Source organism: Rhineura floridana, chromosome 22 (genome assembly GCF_030035675.1).
Source record: "Rhineura floridana isolate rRhiFlo1 chromosome 22, rRhiFlo1.hap2, whole genome shotgun sequence".
NCBI lineage: Eukaryota > Metazoa > Chordata > Lepidosauria > Squamata > Rhineuridae > Rhineura > Rhineura floridana.
In genome coordinates this window covers 14,053,844-14,074,253 of record NC_084501.1, presented here as the reverse complement: position 1 = coordinate 14,074,253, position 20,410 = coordinate 14,053,844, and positions in this window count along the sequence as shown.

Genomic DNA, 20,410 nt, shown 5'->3' with positions numbered 1-20,410 from the left:
TAGCCATTCTTCCGTTGTTGGTGTTGATTCCATTTTCCACTTTTGTGCATATAATAATCTTGCTGCCGTAATCATATATAATATTATTCTTCCATATTTCTTTTCTATTTGTTTATCCATAAAACCCAATAAAAAAAATTCTGGTTTTGACTGAATATTTATCTTTAGAATTTTTTGCATCATCCTACCTATCTGTGCCCAAAATGATTTTGCCTTTTTACACAGCCACCACATATGATAAAATGATCCTTCTTGTTGTTTACATTTCCAACAAACATTAGAAACATTACTATACATTTTTGACAACTTTTCTGGAGTCATGTACCAACGATACATCATTTTATAGAAATTTTCTTTAAGATTATAGCATAATGTAAATCTCAAGCCTTTTTTCCACATATTTTCCCATTGATCCATTTGTATGTTATAACCAAAATTTTTGCCCACTTTACCATACACTCTTTTACTTGTTCTTCTTCCATATCCATTTTCAGCAAGAGTTTATACATTTTCGCAATTGTATTTTCATCATTTGTACACAAACCTATTTCAAAATCAGATTTACTTATTTCAAACCCATACATTTTCTTGTCCATTTTATATCTTTCTAACAATTGTAAATAGGCAAACCATTGAGAACTATATCCTTCCTTTATCAGTTGTTCTCTCTCTTTCATTATATATTCTCCGTGTACATTTTCTAATAGTTCTTGATAAGTTAACCATTTCTCTTTTCCAGCCATTTCTCTTCTGTAAAACGCTTCTTGACTTGAGACACATAATGGTATTTTCGAATAGAACCTTGGTTTATATCTATTCCATATTTTCAACAGAGGACGTCTTATAAAATGATTATTAAAGTCTACATTTACTTTTACTTTGTCATACCATAGATATCCATGCCATCCCCACTTCAGGTTATGGCCCTCCAAATCCAATAGTCTTTTATTCCTCAATAAGATCCATTCCTTTATCCAGACTAGACAGCAGGCAGCAAAATAAAGTCTCAGATTTGGTAAACCCAGTCCTCCTCTTTCTTTGGCGTCTTGTAGTAATTTAAATTTAACTCTTGGTTTTTTTCCTTGCCATACAAATTTAGAGATATCTTTTTGCCATTGTTTAAAAGGTAAATCAGAGGATATTACAGGTATTGTTTGAAACAAAAACATCATTCTCGGTAATACATTCATTTTTATCACAGATATTCTACCCATTAATGACAATTGTAGTTTATCCCATTTTAGCAGATCTTTCTTAATCTCTGTCCATAATTTTTCATAATTATTATGAAACAACTTTGAATTTTTATTTGTCATAATGATACCTAAATATTTCAACTTTTTCTCTATTGTAAAATCTGTCTTGTCCATTAACTCTTTCTGTTCCCTTAAAGTTAAATTTTTCACCAACATCTTTGTTTTTTGATTGTTGATCTTAAATCCTGCTAACGGTCCAAATTCTTTTAATTTGTCCATAAATACATTAATTCCTTCCAAAGGGTTTTCTAATACAATTATCAAATCATCAGCGAATGCTCTCAGTTTATATTCTTCTTTTTTTATCTTTAATCCCGAAATCCTTTTATCTTGCCTTATATCTCTAAGCAGCACTTCTAAGACCAGAATAAATAGAAGAGGAGATAATGGACATCCCTGTCTTGTACCCTTTTGTATTTCACATGAATCCGTTAAATCTCCATTAACAATTATCTGAGCCTTCTGAGATGTATAAATCGATCTAATCCATTTTATAAAATTGTCTCCAAAATCCATTTGCTCCAAAACCTGAAACACAAATTTCCAATTCAAATTATCAAATGCTTTCTCAGCATCTAAAAAAATCAAAGCTGCTTGTTTATCATTTCTTTGTTCTAAATATTCCAACACATTCAAGACATTCCTGACGTTGTCACGTAATTGTCTTTTAGGTAAAAACCCCGATTGATCTTCCTGGATAAATTGTTGCAATATTATTTTCATTCTTTCTACCAAGATCATTGTAAAAATTTTATAGTCATTATTCAATAGACATATCGGCCAATAATTTTTTGTTTTAGTTAAATCTTGCTCCTCTTTAGGTATTAATGTTATGTTAGCATTTTTCCAACTATCCGGTATCTTTCCCTCTTGCAAAATAGAATTCATTGTATACTGTAAAGGTAGCAAGAGTTCTTCCTCCAAACATTTATAGTACATTGCAGGTAACCCATCTGGTCCTGGCGCCTTTCCTGATTTAATTTTGTTTATAGCTTCAGATATCTCTCTTGATGTGATAGGGCCATTAACAGCTTGTCTCTGAAAGGTTTAGCCCCTATTGTTGAATTGTTAATTTGACCTCCTATTCCCCCCATAGAGCTTCAGTGCCACAATTCCACTCTGAAACCACCCTGGCCACTGCCGCTCTCTATGGGGAACAGGGGTCTCTTAGCAACTCTCAGCACCCTTCACAAACTACACTTCCCAGGATGCTTTTGGTTTGGGGGTAGAGCCATGTGTTTTAAAGTGGAATAATCATGGGATAAATATATGGTGGCAATATAGGATAAATGCCCCCCCTTTGGTCGGATCCAGCAGGCTGTTCTTCTGTTCTCCTGGGACACAGCCCTCAGGCTGGAAACAGCACTCCAATAGCGGCCTGTTCCAAAAGTTCACTAAGGAAGATGGCATACCAAGGGGTCTTCTACTTGTCCTATTGCCGCCAGTGCTATTGCTGGACTCCAAAAAGATGGTAACAACAAAAATAAAATAAAGTTGGACAAGATCAGTGTTAAGAAAACCCGTTGGGAGGTGAACAAGATGGGACTAGGCAGGCTGAGATGGAGGTGAATCAGACCATCATCTAAGGAGGGTGCCACCAGCCACTCCCATAATTAATTAATTAATTAATTGCATCCCACCCTCCCTCCCAGCAGGAGCCCAGGGCTGCAAACAAAAGCACTAAAAACACTTTAAAACATCATAAAACAGACTTTAAAATACATTAAAACAAAACAACTTTAAAAACTTTTTTTTAAAAAAAAAGCTTTGAAGACATCTTTTTAAAAAGTTTTAAAAAATCTTGTTTTTTTAAAAAAACAGGTTTAAAAACATATTAAAAAGCAATTCCAACACAGAAGCAGACTGATAATTAAGCAGAAACAGATAATTAAGAAACGTTTAAGAAGGGACTAGCTCCACCGTGTTCTTCGGCCGTGCTTCTCTGTAAGCCATTTCTTTACAGACCCGTGTGAATGGAAAGGTCATGGCATTGTGTCATCGAAGGGATGAGTGGGGGGGGGAAATCCCATGGCTAATGGAGATGTATGAAAGAGCCCCCTTCCAAGAAGGCCATTATAGAGTGGCCATCTTGACCAGACTCCGTATGATTGTTAATGGCAATTAAACTAATTGAGTTGTTTTTATAACCCAGTTATGTATGCTGTATGTTGTAGTTTGTGTTATTATGTAGACTTTTATTTCATAACATCTAATATTATGTTCTGTATTTGTGGTCAATTGACTGTAAATAAAGATTTGATTGATTGATTAACAGGTCTAATCATGCAGGTAATTACTTTCAGCATCTAGGTAGCCCTTGACGATTGTGCCAAGCGCTTTGGGTGCTTTGAGTGAAAGGGCAGAATGAGAACTTGGGGAGTCGAGAAATTTGATTTGGCTCTCATTCAAAACCAAATCGATCGAATCCACACTTCCTGAAACAATGCGAGAGCCGAAACTCGGCCATCCTTTAAATTTCCCACTTATTCCACTTTTGCCAATTCAACCAAGCAATGTTCACAAAAATGCCTATATTCGGGGAAAGTGTGCCTTAAAATGAACATATTCGCAACAATAACATACCAAAATTGCATTCCATTAAGAGACATTGCAAAAATGTGTGTGTCAGGAGAAATTTCCATGATAAATGCTGGAGGAGTTCCATGATTGCTGGAGAACTGAATTTAAGATAGGGGGAAATGAAGAACCAAGGAGACCGTGATGGACAGTTGGGAGGGATTCCATTCCTTATCTTCCAACATTGTTCACTTGCCTCCTCAATCTAGGACACAGATGTCACCCGATAGGAGAAAGCTGTTTTCACTCCTCACCCCAGGGGGTGCAAGGACACTGGCCGTCCCTGATTTCCCCAAAAATGCAGGCAGCATTTCATTGCTGTAGACCTCAGGTCTACAGAATTGCTGACCCAAAAAGCCAATGGGTGGTGGTCATGCATCACTCGCCATCGGACAATGATTGCTGCTTCTTAGGTGCTCTTGGAAGGTGACTGCTACAGGTCAAAGTCCCTCCCCCAGTGCTGTTTAACATCTACATCAGGGGTTCCCAAACGATGGTCTGTGGACTAGCAGTGATCCGTGAGCTTCATTCACGTGGTCCGTAGTGTGTCTGTGGATTTGCGGTTGAAGATGGGAGATGGCATAGCCATCCCGCTGAATGTTCAAGTTGATTTTTAATTGCATTTGTATTGCTTCCTGTATTTCTCATGTTGGATTTCATTGTAGCACAAACTGAAATCTACAGAATGACAAGGGCTACGGAAGGCAGAAAAATCATTAAGTGGTTTGCCAAATCCCTCTGCAATTTTCAAGTAATCCATTCGGGAGAAAAGTTTGGGAACCGGTGATGTATGTGAAACTATTGGGGGGGATTTGAAGCCTCAAAGGACCCCTCCAGACAGGTATGTATGTATGTATTTATTTATTTATGCCATTGCTGCAATTAGCAATAGATTTATACTGGATTGTCCGCAACACCATTCCACTTTACCAGTTATACTGCGATGCTTCTCCAGTGTTACTGCATTTTTGTCATCTGGGACTTATACCTTAATCTTCACTGTGGTGATGATCACCTTGTATGTGGGCTATCACACTGCGCATGAAGGATCCCATGACGGAATGCTCCTCTTGAAGAAAAGAACAAAATCCTTGCACATTGAAATTGAGTACGTTGAAGGAGAGGGTGGGGTTTTTTTTCCCCTTTTCGCTTATGTATGGAGAAGCACTCGTTTACTTAAGCTGAAGCCCAGACACAGGTTGGCAAAATGGAGGCTGGTCCATTGGGGCAAATGGGATGCTGCCCCACCAATCTCAGTCTGCCATAAGCCAGCCCCCACCTGCCTGCCTTCTTACTTACAGCCAGTCCTAAGGGTGGCCCTGTCAGCTGCCTCCTCCTCAGTCTCAGTGGCGTTCCTTGTAGAACTCAGCAAGGCGGAGGATGGGGACAAAACTAGAATTAGTTGGCTCTGCCCATCATTGGCCATAGCTCTGCCTGTCATTGGCTCTGGCTCTGCCTCCTGTTGGGCTCCCCGCCTTCCAACCCACCAGCCGCAATGGGCACCAGCTGCCACTGGGCTGACTGCCTGAGTAAGAACTTGGTAGGCCTGTGGTGCCCTCCAGATGCTGTTTGGACTCCAACTCCCAGCAGCCCCAGCAGCCAGCCTGAACTCCAACCCTGCCTGTTGCTTGCCTGGATGGAGGATAGAAAACAGTGTGTGTAGACACTTGCCTGCTGTGCCAAGGTCAAATGCACACCTGTCGCTCCACCCACTTTTACCTCTGGCTGTGCCCACCAGTGGCAAGTGCCCTCTGCAGGAAGGTTGCCCAAAAGGGGATGTGGCCCTCAGGATGACTAGGGTTCCTCTAAGGAGGAACCAGGGAGACCTGACCTTGTGCATCTTCTCCTTCTGAGGTCACCACCACCAGTGACAACGCCTTTCGATAGCTTATGGTTGGTTGACAAGAAGCAACTACTCATTGTTTGAAATAATATCTGTGTTTATTTCTTCTCCATTTACCTTTACAGCAATACACCAGAACCCAAATGCCCTTAAGGAATGAGGAAGGGTACTCAGAACCCCACAGATTACAGTATATTTCCCCCACCGACACCCTTACACATTAAGTATGAGTCAACTGATCTACTACATCTGTATCCCACCTTTCCTCCAAGGAGCTCAATCCTCACAACAACCCTGTGAGATAGGTTAGGCTGAGAGACAGTGACTGGCTCAAGGTGAGACCCAGTGAGCTTCATGCCTGAATGGGGATTTGAACCCCGGTCTCCCAGACCCTAGTCCAACATGCTGACCACCACACCAAGCCATAGTTTGGAGGCATAGGGTCGTATTCAACTAACTTGTACTCAGAGTAGACCAGAGCTTGGAAAAGTTACTTTTTTTGAACTACAACTCCCATCAACACAATCCAGTGACCATGCTGGCTGGGGCTGATGGGAGTTGTAGTTTGAAAAGGTAACTTTTCCAAGCTCTGGAGTAGGCCCACTGAAATTAATGACCATGACTAACTTAGGTCCATTCATTTCAATTGATTTACTTTTAGTAAAAGTTAGTTGAATACGACCCATAGACAGGGCGGGAATATGTTGTACCCTGAATCAGAACTTGGAAAAGTTACTTTTTTTGAACTACAACTCCCATCAGCCCCAGCCAGCATGGCCACTGGATTGGGCTGATGGGAGTTGAAGTTCAGAAAAGTAACTTTTCCAAGTTCTGCCCAGAATATCTAAGACTAAGTAGTTGACCTGGCCTAAGAAAGAGACACGGGATTGTCCAGCTAATCAGAAAGAGGGCTGAGCAGGAGGCCAATGAGAGGCTAAGAAAAACTGGTTTGAAATAAGAGAAGCCAATGGGGGGTGCAGAATGTTTTGAAAAGTGTGCCATATTGAACTCATGTAATTTCTCTACCAATTACTACAATGGAAATTAGTTTACAGTGTTTCGTGTAGGAAGGAAGGAAGGAAAATAAATGCCTGTTTTTAAAACAATTGGATTGCAATTCGTGATGTACATCAGGGGTGGCTGACCTGGGGTGGCCCTCCAGATGTTGCTTGACCACAACTCCCATAATCCTTCGCCATTAGCCATGCTGGCTGTGGCACATAGGACCTGGAGCCCAACAATATCTGGAGAATCACAAGTTCCCCAACCAACACCGGTCTAAAAAAGAGGCATTTCTTTATCTCTCCTGAGGGAGTGCCTCTTCTAAATAGAGGCATTCTTCCATCTCTTGCATGCAGCAGGGAATACTAGTCCTTAGATCAGGGATGGAACACTTGTGCCCTTGCAGATGTTGCTGGACTCCCAACTCTGATCTCTTTCAAGCATTGGCTTTGCTGGCTGGGGCAGACAGGAGTTGGAGCCCAACAACATCTGGAGGGCCACAGGTTCCCACTCCCGTGGTGTACAGTGTTGCTCTGCATCCCAGATCCCTCACTAAATGCTCCACATTATGCCATACTCAGGCTATGTACATGCTAAAGCACACCTAACCCCCAAAGAATCCTGGGGACTGTAGTTTACTCCTCAGAGAGCTACAGTTCCCAGCACCCTTAACAAACTGCAGTTCCCAGCACTCTTTGGGGGGATGTAGTCTAAATGTGCTTTCAATATATGGTGTGTATGCAGCCATAGTCGAGGTGGAATTATACCCTTAGTTAAAGGAAAAACACACAAGATTCAGCCTCACATTGTTTAGATACACCTGCATTGCCCGCAACAGATTCTAGATTGCATTGTTGCGGTTGACATCTTGCCTCTTATTCCCTCTTTCTCTGGCTTCAAGGTCACGACGTTGGGGCTTGCGCTGTTCAGGCAATCTGTGCTCAGATCCGCGAGGAAGGGCTCTCCTTTCCCTCCCTATGGCTCCGGGTTCACAACAGGTTTGCCTGCTCAGGTCACGAGCTCCACGTTCAGGCTTAGGTTCACGTAGCTGGTGTGATCTCCTCTCAGCTTCCCAGGGTTTCGACTCGTATGTACGTTGCCAGTTCTGATCGCAATCTCTCGGGCTGCCCTCAGATGGACAGCATGCATCTTGCTCCCTGGGTCTGGTACGGGGCTCTCTTGACTGGGGCCTCTCCCACTCGTCATCTCTGAAGCCAGTCTGTTGAGGACTTCTCTCACCTTCAGAGTCACATGACTGGCATCTTCTCCTTTCACCATCTCTTTCTAGGATCTCAGATCTGGCATACTGCTGTCTTCCTCGGCTCCCCTCTCTCTGAGCTGGTCCACGGGCATCAGGTCTTCTCTGTTCACCATCTCTTTCCACAGGCTCAGCGTCATAATATTGCTGCTGCCTCTGACCATCCTCTCTTGATTCTTGCTCACGTGCTTGAGGCCTGCGGGACTCCAGGTCACTGGATGCAAGCTCAGCAGGCATGGGTCTTCTCCTTTGATTCTCTTCCTCTTGGGCTTCATCCTGACGGCATGGCTGCCTTCTGCAGTCTTCTTCATTTGGTGTTTGTGCATGTCTTTGGGATATTCTCCTGTCACCCTCATGGGATTGAGGCCTTCTCCTCTCACAGTCTGTGGGTTCAGGCTTGTAGGGACAGAGACCACTCTGCTCTCGCTGTCTGCGTTCTGGTTCACGTGACCACCGCTGGTCCTCCACTTCCACTCTTGTGGTCGGCTCACGTGTACGAGGTCTGGTCCACTCGTCTTGATCCACAGACTGGGTCTGCCTCCTCCTTTCAGCTCCTCTTACTTCAGGCTCATGCTGCTCAGCCTCCCTAGACTGAGGTGCGTATTGATTCTGTCTTGTCCACTCAACTGCTCGGTGTTCAGGATCACTAGCCCAGGATCTCTCTCTGCGTTCGGGCTCACGTGTCTCCGACCTTCTCTGCTTACTTTCCAGATCATGGGACCGAGATCGTCTTTCTCCTTCTCTGGGCAATGGGCCAAAGTCATCATAAGAATCTACTGGTTCACGGCCACGTCTTTGATCCCAGTGCTCATCAGCCACACGCCAGTCAAGATCACGGGACCTCGCCTCATCTTCCGTTTCCCGTTCTCGTGGGTAATCCTCCCTCCTTCCACCTTCCCGTTCTTGGGATTCATGGGATGGGCGACATCTTCCATAATTGGATCTGATTTTCTGTGCTGCACGTGGATGGCGACAGCTTTCTTCGCCCACCCATGGTCCAAACTCATGTGGCCTGGTCAGGTCCTCCTCCGCTTGCCTCTCAGACTCTTGTAGCTGATGTTGCCTCTCATTTTTGCCTCTTTCTGTGGCCTCTTGGGAATATTGCTCTCTTTCATCCCCTTCCCGTGGCAGAGGCTCACGTGGCAGACGTCTTTCATGGTAATCTCTTGACACATTCTCTCGTGGCTGGTGCTGGCGGCCCCCTTCTGGTTCCCTTTGTCTTAGCTGATGACGGCCTGCTTCATCCCTTTGTGGGTCATGCTCATGGGCATGCCACTGAGACTCCACCTCTCCCTGCATTTCAAACTCACGTGGTCGGCCCTCATACACATTTTCCCATTCCTGAGGCCCACGGGAGGGATGGTCTCTCCCACGATCATCCCTCAACTTCTGATGGTGAGCTTGCCAGTTCCTCTCACCCTCATGCGCTATGGGATTCTCCCCTCTTGTGCTAGCTTCCGTCTGACGAAGACGTGCACAGTCAGAATCTCGTCTCTCTTCTCTTTCATCCTCCCATAGCTGGCGGCAGTCCTGTCCATCTCTCCATCGTTCCCCTTCACAGCGGGCTTCTCCCTTCCGAAAGAGGCATTCTCTGGGCTGCAGGTGACTATAGCAGGCCTTGGCCACTTTGAAGATGAGGAGAAGGTACTTGTTGAAGTCCACCAAGCTATCCCCATTGATGTCCAGCAGCTGGAAGGTCAGCTCGACCGTCTCAGGGTCGCTGGGGTTCTGAAAGATGGGGAAGGCATAGAGGATTACCCTTTGGATTTGCTAAGATGCTGTTGATCAGAAACAGTCCTGATTTCCTTATCCCTGTCCCTGGCAAAAAGTGGACACTGGTCTATTAGGGAGGATGGGGCACTGCCCCACCAGCCTCAGTCTGCCTTCAGCCAACCACCCCCTGCCTGCCACCAGTCCAAGGAGTGTCACCAGCTGTCATTTTCCTAACCCTTAATCTCGGTGTTCCCTTGTAGAACTCAGCAGGGAGGAGGAGGAGGAGAACATTAGAATTAGTTGGCTCTGCTTAACATTGACTCTTCTGATGCCACCTACCATTGGCTCTGTCTCTGCCTGTCATTGGCCCTGCTTGCACCTACTGTCGGCCTCTCTCCCTTCCGCCCTACCACTCCCAATGGGCACCAGCCATCACTGCTGCTAGACTGACCAAACCATGACTCCCCATGCACCCCCTTAACCGTTTGATCTCCATCACAGCTTCCGCTCACCCGTAAGACCTCAACAAACTCCTTCTGGATAAGCCTCTTCATCTCCCTCCGGGTCAGGCTGAAACTGCCGCCCTGACACTGGGCGTGCTTGTAAAAGACCCCAATGATGGTGCAGATTCCATCCAGAAGGTAAGCCATCTTTCAGAAGGTTCCACTGAGACCTGTTGAGACAACAGTTGTGGTTAGCGCAGGGGCAGTATATCTCCCTGGACTGTAACCATTCAGAGTTCCTTAATCAATTGATGACTTTTTTTTTTAGTGAGAAAAGCATGCCCTGATTACTAGGGCAGCAAATATAAAAGGCAACCCCCATATTCCTCATTGAATCACAGAACAGTAGAGTTGGAAGGGGCCTATATTCCTTCTTCTCTGTGATACAGGATAGAATGCCTCTGCTAAGATTGTATTAGCAGGGGCATTTCCCTTATTCTCCACTCCAGAGAGAATGCTTCTTCGAATACCATCCTAGAGGAAGGGTTCCTTCTTCTCTTAGAAACAGTTTCCCGTAATCATTCATAATTTTATAACTGTCTGCCAACATCCCTTCATCTGAATGGCTGCCTCCCTCAAAAAGCTAAGAAGAACCAGACCTTTCATCTTCTTCTCAGGGCTTATCCACACTGGAGCCTGTACTGAAGAAGCTGCTTTTACCATCCAATAGTTTTTCAAGGTCCACAATTTCTGCTAAATGGTAGCTTCCAATCTGCTGTTTTCCTTTCACACTAGTTGGCATTCTTTTGGAAGGTTTGATATTGCTGTTTCCTTGTGGCCCTGTCCCCAATTTTACATGTTTACTCTCTATGGAGTGTCGATATTGCTAATGGAGAAGGGGAGGGGTTTTTGTCAGTTTCATTGTTTCTTGTCAATTGCACTCCTCTTCCAGCTGAAGCCGGGATTGCCTTGGGGTGCAATTGACACAAAACTATATGAAACTGATTAGAGAGAGGAGTGAGTGAAAGGCAGAGTGGGCAGCGGCTGTGGCAGCTTTTGCAGGTGGCAGAGGGAGAGGGAGCGGGCAATGGGGCATAAGAGAGCCCGCCCCCCCAAAAATTGAGGCAAAGTGCCTACAGGAAGTAGCGCAGCGAAGCTGAGACAGTTTTTCCTTTCCTTTTCACATTATAATTGGATTGGGTTGATACGGATTTAAAGGGGAAAACTGCATTCTAGCTTCTGCTTGCCTGCAATGTCATGTGAACCATGCAAATTACAGAGGGAAGCCAGTAGCACCAGATTCACACTAAACAGACATGTGGATGAGCCCTTAGTGGAGAAGGTGATCTGATGTTGTGGTTACAGTAGCCATTGCTCGTTCCTATTCATTTTGCATCTCTGAATATTCAACTCACCTCCACTCAGAGCAGACCTACTGAGAAGAACAGAGCTAATTTAGTCATGTCCATTAATTTCAATGGGTCTTCTCTGAGTAGGACTAACATTTGTATATTTTATCCTCTTTTTTAAAAAAAGATTGGGGCTCTTTCTAAACTTATATGGAGGATGGGGAGAAATTCTGTTTGGTTCGCATTTAAAGGCAAATCGATCAAATTTGCACTTTCTGAAGCAACAGGAGAAGCAGCACACAGGCATCCAAAATTCACCCTTCTCTGAATTTTGCAGTGCCGTTCTCCAACCAAAGTTTCCGAAAATGCACATATTAGGGGAAAGTGTGCATGAAAATGAGTATCTTAGTGAAAATTACTTACAAAAGCGCATTAGGAGAAATTGCTTGCAAAAATGGGATTCACCGGAGAAATTTGCACTGAATAGCTGGAGAAATTTCATGAGAATTAAAAAAAAAAAAAAGCAGATTGCTGAGCAACTGAATTTCAGATTGGAAAAAATAAGAACCCGGGAGAACCAAAAATGGCAGCTCTTCCCATCCCTACTTCTCCATCATCCGCTACGGCTTCCCCCCCCCTTGCCCTTCAGATCACAAGGTAGCATGGAGGTTTTCCACTCACCCAGGTCAGTAAAGACAACCGTTCGCAGGCCTCAAAGAACCAGGTTGGAGAACTCCACAGAGCTGGTCCCTTTTTATACAGCTCCTAATTATACCAGCGGAAGGCGACACCCTCCTCGGGTGATGCATAAACGCAGACTAGCTCAGCCTGTTACTCCCTCACCACCTTCAAACAGACCGTTCGACTCCTTTTGTCGCCTACCCATCCCATCCTGCGCTGTACCTGTCACTTGGCAAGTGCAGAAATAGCCTCCGTTGCCATAGCGGCAGATGTGAAAACACACGAACACCCCTCTTCTTTGGCTTGGTCTTGGGTGGGGAACCTCTTTTCAATCCGAGGGCCGCATTCCTCCATGGGCAACCTTCTGGAGCCTGTGTGCTGGTGGTGAGCGGGGACCTTGGTCAAAAGTGGGTGGAGCAATGGATGTGATGATTAGTATAGTATGTAGGCTATACTCCAGCAAAGGCCAGAGGTGTTCCCCCACCCACCCCTCTCCATCCTCCACACGGGCAAGAAAGAAGCATTATCACAGTTCAAGGGCACATGCGTACCATGCACAAGCACTCAAGGAGGGAGCAGAGCTGCACCACTGAAGGGTGTGGCCTGGGGTATGGACCTTGATTTATTTACAAAAGTATTTCTATACTGCCATATCATAAAATATCAGAGCTACAATTCCCAGAGTTCCTTGGGAAGAGGAACCCATAGCTCTGTGAGGGAGTCTCAGAGGTGCTCACAGCGACAGTTCCCAGGATGCTTGGGGGGAAGCCATCACGGCCGGTTCTAAAGGACGGCCAGGTGCGGCACTGGCCCAACAGCCCCTGGAGCTACAGGGGGCCCCTCAGCCGCCCCTCCGCTCCCCTCCCATGATCTGCGCATCCCCACGCACCCCCACCTACCTGTCTGCTGTCTTTTACCATTGCCCTTAACTAAGATGGCGGCCACAGTTTCCCTAAGGTACTGAAACCCCTGCCACCATCTTAGTTGATGGCAGAGATGCACGCACATAGCACTCATGTGTGTCATCAACAAAGATGGCAGTGGAGGCATCATTCCCTTAGGGAAACCACGGCCGCCATCTTCGTTAAGGGCAATGGTAAAAGACAGCAGACAGGTAGGTGGGGGCGCAGGCATGCACGCACATGCACACACACACACACACACACACATGACGGGGGCCCAAGGCAAGCTGATGCCCAAGGGCCCCAGCATTCCTGGAGCCGGCCCTGGAAGCCACGACTGTTCAAAGTGATATCGCAGTGCTTGCTCTGCTCCCTCCCTGATGGTTTTCCGGAGACTTCTGAAAATGATCTTGTTCCGGAGAGCCTTTGGGAGGGACTGAAAGTAGAGCCTGACACTGATTTTATGCCTTCTATGTTAATTTTTACCTCATTAGTCCCTTCAGTACCACTCCCTATATATGTATATATGTGTGTATGTCTGTGTATATGTATATATATTATTTTATGTATTTTAATGTTTTTGTGATTTTTATTGTGTACAATTTTATTATGTATGTGCTCAATTTTATTGTAAGCCACACTGAGTGCCCTATTATAGGGTAGAAGGGCGGGACAGAAATATTTTAAATAAATAATAAAATAAATTTACATGGAAGGTGCAGATATGGCCTGCCCGCCTGAGGTCCACCTGACTCCTTCGTTGACATCTTTTTGGCACCAGGTAAAGACTTATCTGTTTCCCCTGGCTTTTGATAGATGAAGATTATACTGTTTGTTATCCGGGAGTTGCGCAAGCTTCCTGTGGCTGAATGGGGGTCGTTGCTGCTTTAGGCTGCAATCCAGTTCATGTCTACTCAGCAGTAAGCCCCACTGGGTTCAATGAGAGTTGCTCCCAGGTAAGTGTGTATTGGATTGCAGCCTTAGCATTGTTTTTATTGTATGACATATTGTATGACTATGTTGTAAGTCTCTTGGAGACCTTCAGGTAACAAGCAATGAACAAATCTAGAAGATGATGATATTTATTGTCCACCCTTCATCAGTAAGTCCCAGGGCAGGTTACAGAAATTTAAAATACAGCATTAAAAGCAATTAAAACACATTACGTTCACATGAACAGGGTGGGTCCTAAAAACATACATCTCAAGTGCCAAAAGCCTGGGTAAAGAGGTGCGTCTTTAGCAGTCGCCGACAACTGTGCAGCAAAGGCGCCAGGCAGAGAGGGAATTCCACAACTTAGGGCTGCCACAGAAAAAGCCCTCTCCCGGCCACGGCCACCATCCGAACTTCTGAGGGTGACAGGACTACCAAGAAGATCCTCAGTGGGGACCGGGACCTGGTGCGAGATGTAAGTGTTGTTGAACCGATTGGGAGCAGTGACCACAGTGCTATTAAATTAAACATACATGTAACTGGCCAATTGCCAAGAAAATCCAACATAGTCACATTTGACTTCAAAAGAGGAAACTTCACAAAAATGAGGGGATTGGTAAAAAGAAAGCTGAAAAACAAAGTCCAGAGGGTCACATCACTCAAAAATGCTTGGAAGTTGTTTAAAAACACTATATTAGAAGCTCAACTGGAGTGCATACCGCAGATCAGAAAAGGTACCGCCAGGGCCAAGAAGATGCCAGCGTGGTTAACGAGCAAAGTCAAGGAAGCTCTTAGAGGCAAAAAGTCTTCTTTCAGAAAATGGAAGTCTTGTCCGAATGAAGAAAATAAAAAAGAACACAAACTCTGGCAAAAGAAATGCAAGAAGACAATAAGGGATGCTAAAAAAGAATTTGAGGAGCACATTGCTAAGAACATAAAAACCAACAACAAAAAATTCTATAAATACATTCAAAGCAGGAGACCATCTAGGGAGACAATTGGACCCTTGGATGATAAGGGAGTCAAAGGTGTACTAAAGAACGATAAGGAGATTGCAGAGAAGCTAAATGAATTCTTTGCATCTGTCTTCACAGTGGAAGATATAGGGCAGATCCCTGAACCTGAACTAACATTTGCAGGAAGGGATTCTGAGGAACTGAGACAAATAGTGGTAACGAGAGAGGAAGTTCTAAGCTTAATGGACAATATAAAAACTGACAAATCACCGGGCCCGGATGGCATCCACCCGAGAGTTCTCAAAGAACTCAAAGGTGAAATTGCTGATCTGCTAACTAAAATATGTAACTTGTCCCTCGGGTCCTCCTCCGTGCCTGAGGACTGGAAAGTGGCAAATGTAACGCCAATCTTCAAAAAGGGATCCAGAGGGGATCCCGGAAATTACAGGCCAGTTAGCTTAACTTCTGTCCCTGGAAAACTGGTAGAAAGTATTATTAAAGCTAGATTAACTAAGCACATAGAAGAACAAGCCTTGCTGAAGCAGAGCCAGCATGGCTTCTGCAAGGGAAAGTCCTGTCTCAGTAACCTATTAGAATTCTTTGAGAGTGTCAACAAGCATATAGATAGAGGTGATCCAGTGGACATAGTGTACTTAGACTTTCAAAAAGCGTTTGACAAGGTACCTCACCAAAGGCTTCTGAGGAAGCTTAGCAGTCATGGAATAAGAGGAGAGGTCCTCTTGTGGATAAGGAATTGGTTAAGAAGCAGAAAGCAGAGAGTAAGAATAAACGGACAGTTCTCCCAATGGAGGGCTGTAGAAAGTGGAGTCCCTCAAGGATCGGTATTGGGACCTGTACTTTTCAACTTGTTCATTAATGACCTAGAATTAGGAGTGAGCAGTGAAGTGGCCAAGTTTGCTGACGACACTAAATTGTTCAGGGTTGTTAAAACAAAAAGGGATTGCGAAGAGCTCCAAAAAGACCTCTCCAAACTGAGTGAATGGGCGGAAAAATGGCAAATGCAATTCAATATAAACAAGTGTAAAATTATGCATATTGGAGCAAAAAATCTGAATTTCACATATACGCTCATGGGGTCTGAACTGGCGGTGACCGACCAGGAGAGAGACCTCGGGGTTGTAGTGGACAGCACGATGAAAATGTCGACCCAGTGTGCGGCAGCTGTGAAAAAGGCAAATTCCATGCTAGCAATAATTAGGAAAGGTATTGAAAATAAAACAGCCGATATCATAATGCCGTTGTATAAATCTATGGTGCGGCCGCATTTGGAATACTGTGTACAGTTCTGGTCATCTCATCTCAAAAAGGATATTATAGAGTTGGAAAAGGTTCAGAAGAGGGCAACCAGAATGATCAAGGGGATGGAGCGACTCCCTTACGAGGAAAGGTTGCAGCATTTGGGGCTTTTTAGTTTAGAGAAAAGGCGGGTCAGAGGAGACATGATAGAAGTGTATAAAATTATGCATGGCATTGAGAAAGTGGATAGAGAAAAGTTCTTCTCCCTCTCTCACAATGCTAGAACTCGTGGACATTCAAAGAAGCTGAATGTTGGAAGATTCAGGACAGACAAAAGGAAGTACTTCTTTACTCAGCGCATAGTTAAACTATGGAAATTGGCTCCCACAAGATGCAGTAATGGCCACCAGCTTGGATGACTTTAAAAGAAGATTAGACAAATTCATGGAGGACAGGGCTATCAATGGCTACTAGCCATGATGGCTGTGCTGTACCACCCTAGTCAGAGGCAGCATGCTTCTGAAAACCAGTTGCCGGAAGCCTCAGGAGGGGAGAGTGTTCTTGCACTCGGGTCCTGCTTGCGGGCTTCCCCCAGGCACCTGGTTGGCCACTGTGAGAACAGGATGCTGGACTAGATGGGCCACTGGCCTGATCCAGCAGGCTCTTCTTATGTTCTTATGTTCTTATGTTTAAGATTATAACTCTTAGAGCAGTATGACCATGGAACCAATGACCTGGGGAGGTGGTGGACTCTCCAACACTGGAGGCATTCAAGAGGCAGCTGGACAGCCATCTGTCGGGAGTGCTTTGATTTGGATTCCTGCATTCCAGTTCATGTGTTGTTTCGGAAGCTGTGAATGAAATCAGTTTGCTTTTAAAAGCAAACTGAATTCAATTTCTCCCCCCATCTCTAACTCTGACAAAGCATTCAATACGGAGTGAATAAGCTGTCCAGGAGTTCAGTTTGGAAGCAATTGAGGAAGCCCTACAGAGTGCTGGGAAGAATAAGTGTGAAGAGTTGTTACTAATAATTCCACCACTTTTTTTAACAAAAAATCTCTTCCTTTAAAATAGATGATACACGCCTCCAGTTGCACCACACCCTTGGACTAATAATACCTGCTCTGGGGTGGTAATTTCATGTTAGATTTGGGACCGCATGAACAAGAAGACAGACACTGTGGCCAGGGCACATATTTTTCATTTCATGGAACTAAGGGTATAATTGTGCCTTGGGTGAAGGTATGGGGAATGTGTGGCAACAAGCAGCTGTTGTGGAACTTGGAGCAACCTTGTACTATCCGTCTTGCAAGCCTAGGAATATATGGAGCTGCATTATACCATGAAATCATAGAATAGTAGACTTGGAAGGGGCCTACAAGGCGGTCAAGTCCAACCCCCTGCTCAATGCAGGAATCCAACTTAAAGCGTCCCCAATGGGGGCCTGTCCAGCTGCCTCTTGAAGGCCTCCAGTGTTGGAGAGCCCACCGCCTCCCTAGGTAATTGATTCTGTTGTTGTATGGCTCTAACAGTTAGGAAGTTTTTCCTGATGTTCAGTTCAAATCTGGCTTCCTGCCATTTGAGCCCATTATTCCGTGTCCTGCACTCTGGGATGATCGAGAAGAGATCCTGGCCCTCCTCTGTGTGACCTTTCAAGGACTTGAAGAGTGCTATCATATCTCCCCTCAGTCTTCTCTTCTCCAGGCTCAACATGCCCAGTGCTTTCAGTCTCTCCTCACTTGAAGAGGGCTATCATATCTCCCCTCAGTGTTCCTTTCTCAAGGCTAAACATGCCCAGCTCTTTCAGTCTCTCCAAATAAGGTCATTTTTTAAATAAAAAAAAAAAACTGTGTCTAAAATACTGATACCAAATATGTATAACATATTGGTATTCCTATCAATATATCCTTGAAAAACTGAAAATTCCTTGAAAAATATTGGTATTGATATCAATATTCTTTTTGAGGGGGAAAATGGCTTGGTAAAGGCAACGGCTTGCAGACAAAGGACAAACTCAAATCTATACCTGACTATGTTAGGTCAACAGAATGCTTTCGAACCAGCACCGGCCAATGGATCCCATCATCTCTCTCCCTCTCTCTCTCACACACACACACAGAGACACAGAGAGAGAGAGAGACATAGCCCCAGGCAAGCAAGAAGTATTATCACAAATTTCAAGGACGTATTCATCAACAGAATGTTTATTTGTATGCCACTCTCTATTCATAATAGTGATACATGTACTTTCAAAAGATCCATCAGTAAAACTACACAAATAAGCAAACTCAACTGAACAGCCTAAACTACCCAACAATGCATAAGACCATAACATTTGCCAACATAATTAAATAACTTTCAGCCAACTGAAAGCATTCGGGGGGGGTGAGCTATTGGAGGGAGTGGGGCCTGGAGAGAGAGCCCTGAGGGCCAGCCAGAGAGTCCTAGAAGGCTGCATTTGGCCCCATGGAACATTCTGTATCTCCTACAATTGGAAAGCCACAACACAACAGGATTGTTTTGTTTTTCCTCCCTGGGGAATGCTACCAGCGATGGGCCAGAGAGTTCCCTGGGCGCATGGAGACAACTTGGGCCAGATTTCTCCACTCCCTGCCTGCACCTAGATTCGTGCCACAGCCAGCAACGTGTCCACATCCTGAAATCACAGCCTTTACGCCCATCGCACAACACTTTGTGACTTTTTCAAGGCTGGGTGTGAAGCCCAAAAGGAGGGTGATGAGAGAGAAGGGAGGGCAATATGGAAACCGTCACAAAATGCAACGCTATTTGGCCAGAAAAGAAAGAACAAAAAAGAGGGAGAGAGAACAAATTAGGCACCTTCGCAATGAGTGTATTCAAGCCGGCATGCTTACTTAACCCCATTCCTGTTGGACCAATGTTATCGCCTTACGTAAGGATGGATCCTTTTGTCCTGTCAGCAGTGCAATGTTCCAGCATTTAAGAGCATGCACCAAAATTAACAACCGGATCACTTTAAGATATCATTAGCCCAAAGGGTCAAGGTTATAATTAACCCGGTTGGCTATATAAAACTAAGTCAGGTGTGTGCCCAGCGCAGTTACTCACATCCTTTCCCGTTGACAGCAAAATATAAATGTGTGCGTATATATATATCTATATACACCTAGGAAAAGTTGTATTAACAGAGCAAGGGCCCTCAAAAAAATCTAAAAATCTTCTGATGAGCAAAGCCAGAAGGGTATGTTAGGGGCAACAGAGCAAACAGAAGTCTCGGAGTTGATGACGCATCTGGCATGCCGCATTTCTCGTTTTGCAAATTGACATTCTTATTAACAATTAGAATGACACCACTGGGACTTGCAACAAGTGGAGTGTGTCAGTGTGGTGTAGTGTTGAACTGGGATCTGGGTTCAAATCCCTGCTCACCCATGAAGCTTGGGCCAGTCATCTTCTCTCAGCCTAATCAACCTCAAGGGCTTGTTGTGAGGATCAAACAGGGAGGGGGAAGCCGTTCCCCACGCTTTGCAATGAGCCCATGGGGAAGAGCCGCAACCCAGTGGCTTGGCATGCAGGAGGTCCCAGGTTGGCCCAAAAGGTCTGACTCAGTAGAAGGAAGCTTCCTATGGAACCACAGAATGGTGGCGGGCGGGTCTATCAGTCGTTTCTTTTTATCAGCAATCTTGCGCAACTGCGAGAAGTTCCCCCATCTGCCACACTCGTCATGTTCTTTTGTTCCGCTGTCCCTCGCCTAACGTGAAATTACCGTCCCAGAGGAGGTATTATTAGTCTAGGGGTGGGGTGTAACTTGCGGGCGGTATTTCCCTTCTTTTAAAGGGAAGATATGATTCAAAACAAAGGAAGGATTATTAGTGACAGCCCTTCATCCTTCACACATCCAGAGGCTCACAAGGACATCCATGGACAGCCATCAGTTTGGGTTGCACAACAGGCATTTGGTCCATCGAATCTCACGAAATTACAGGATACTAAGCCAGACCATAGACAGCTGGTATAGCACAGCAGGGAGGAGAGCCTGGCTGGGAGTCCAGAGTCTGTGAGTTCAAATCCCCGCTCGTGTCTCCTGGGCGTCAAGGGCCAGCTAAAGCTCACCCCCACAGCGAGTGGGTCAGGGGTTACGTGCCCTGCCACCTGTGCAGCCGTGGGCAAGCTGCAGAGCCCCAAGGAGCCCAGTTGCCCCCCAGCTGCCAGCTGCGGACAAGGAAGGGGCTGGCTTGTGCAGCTGTGGCAAGCTGAGCAG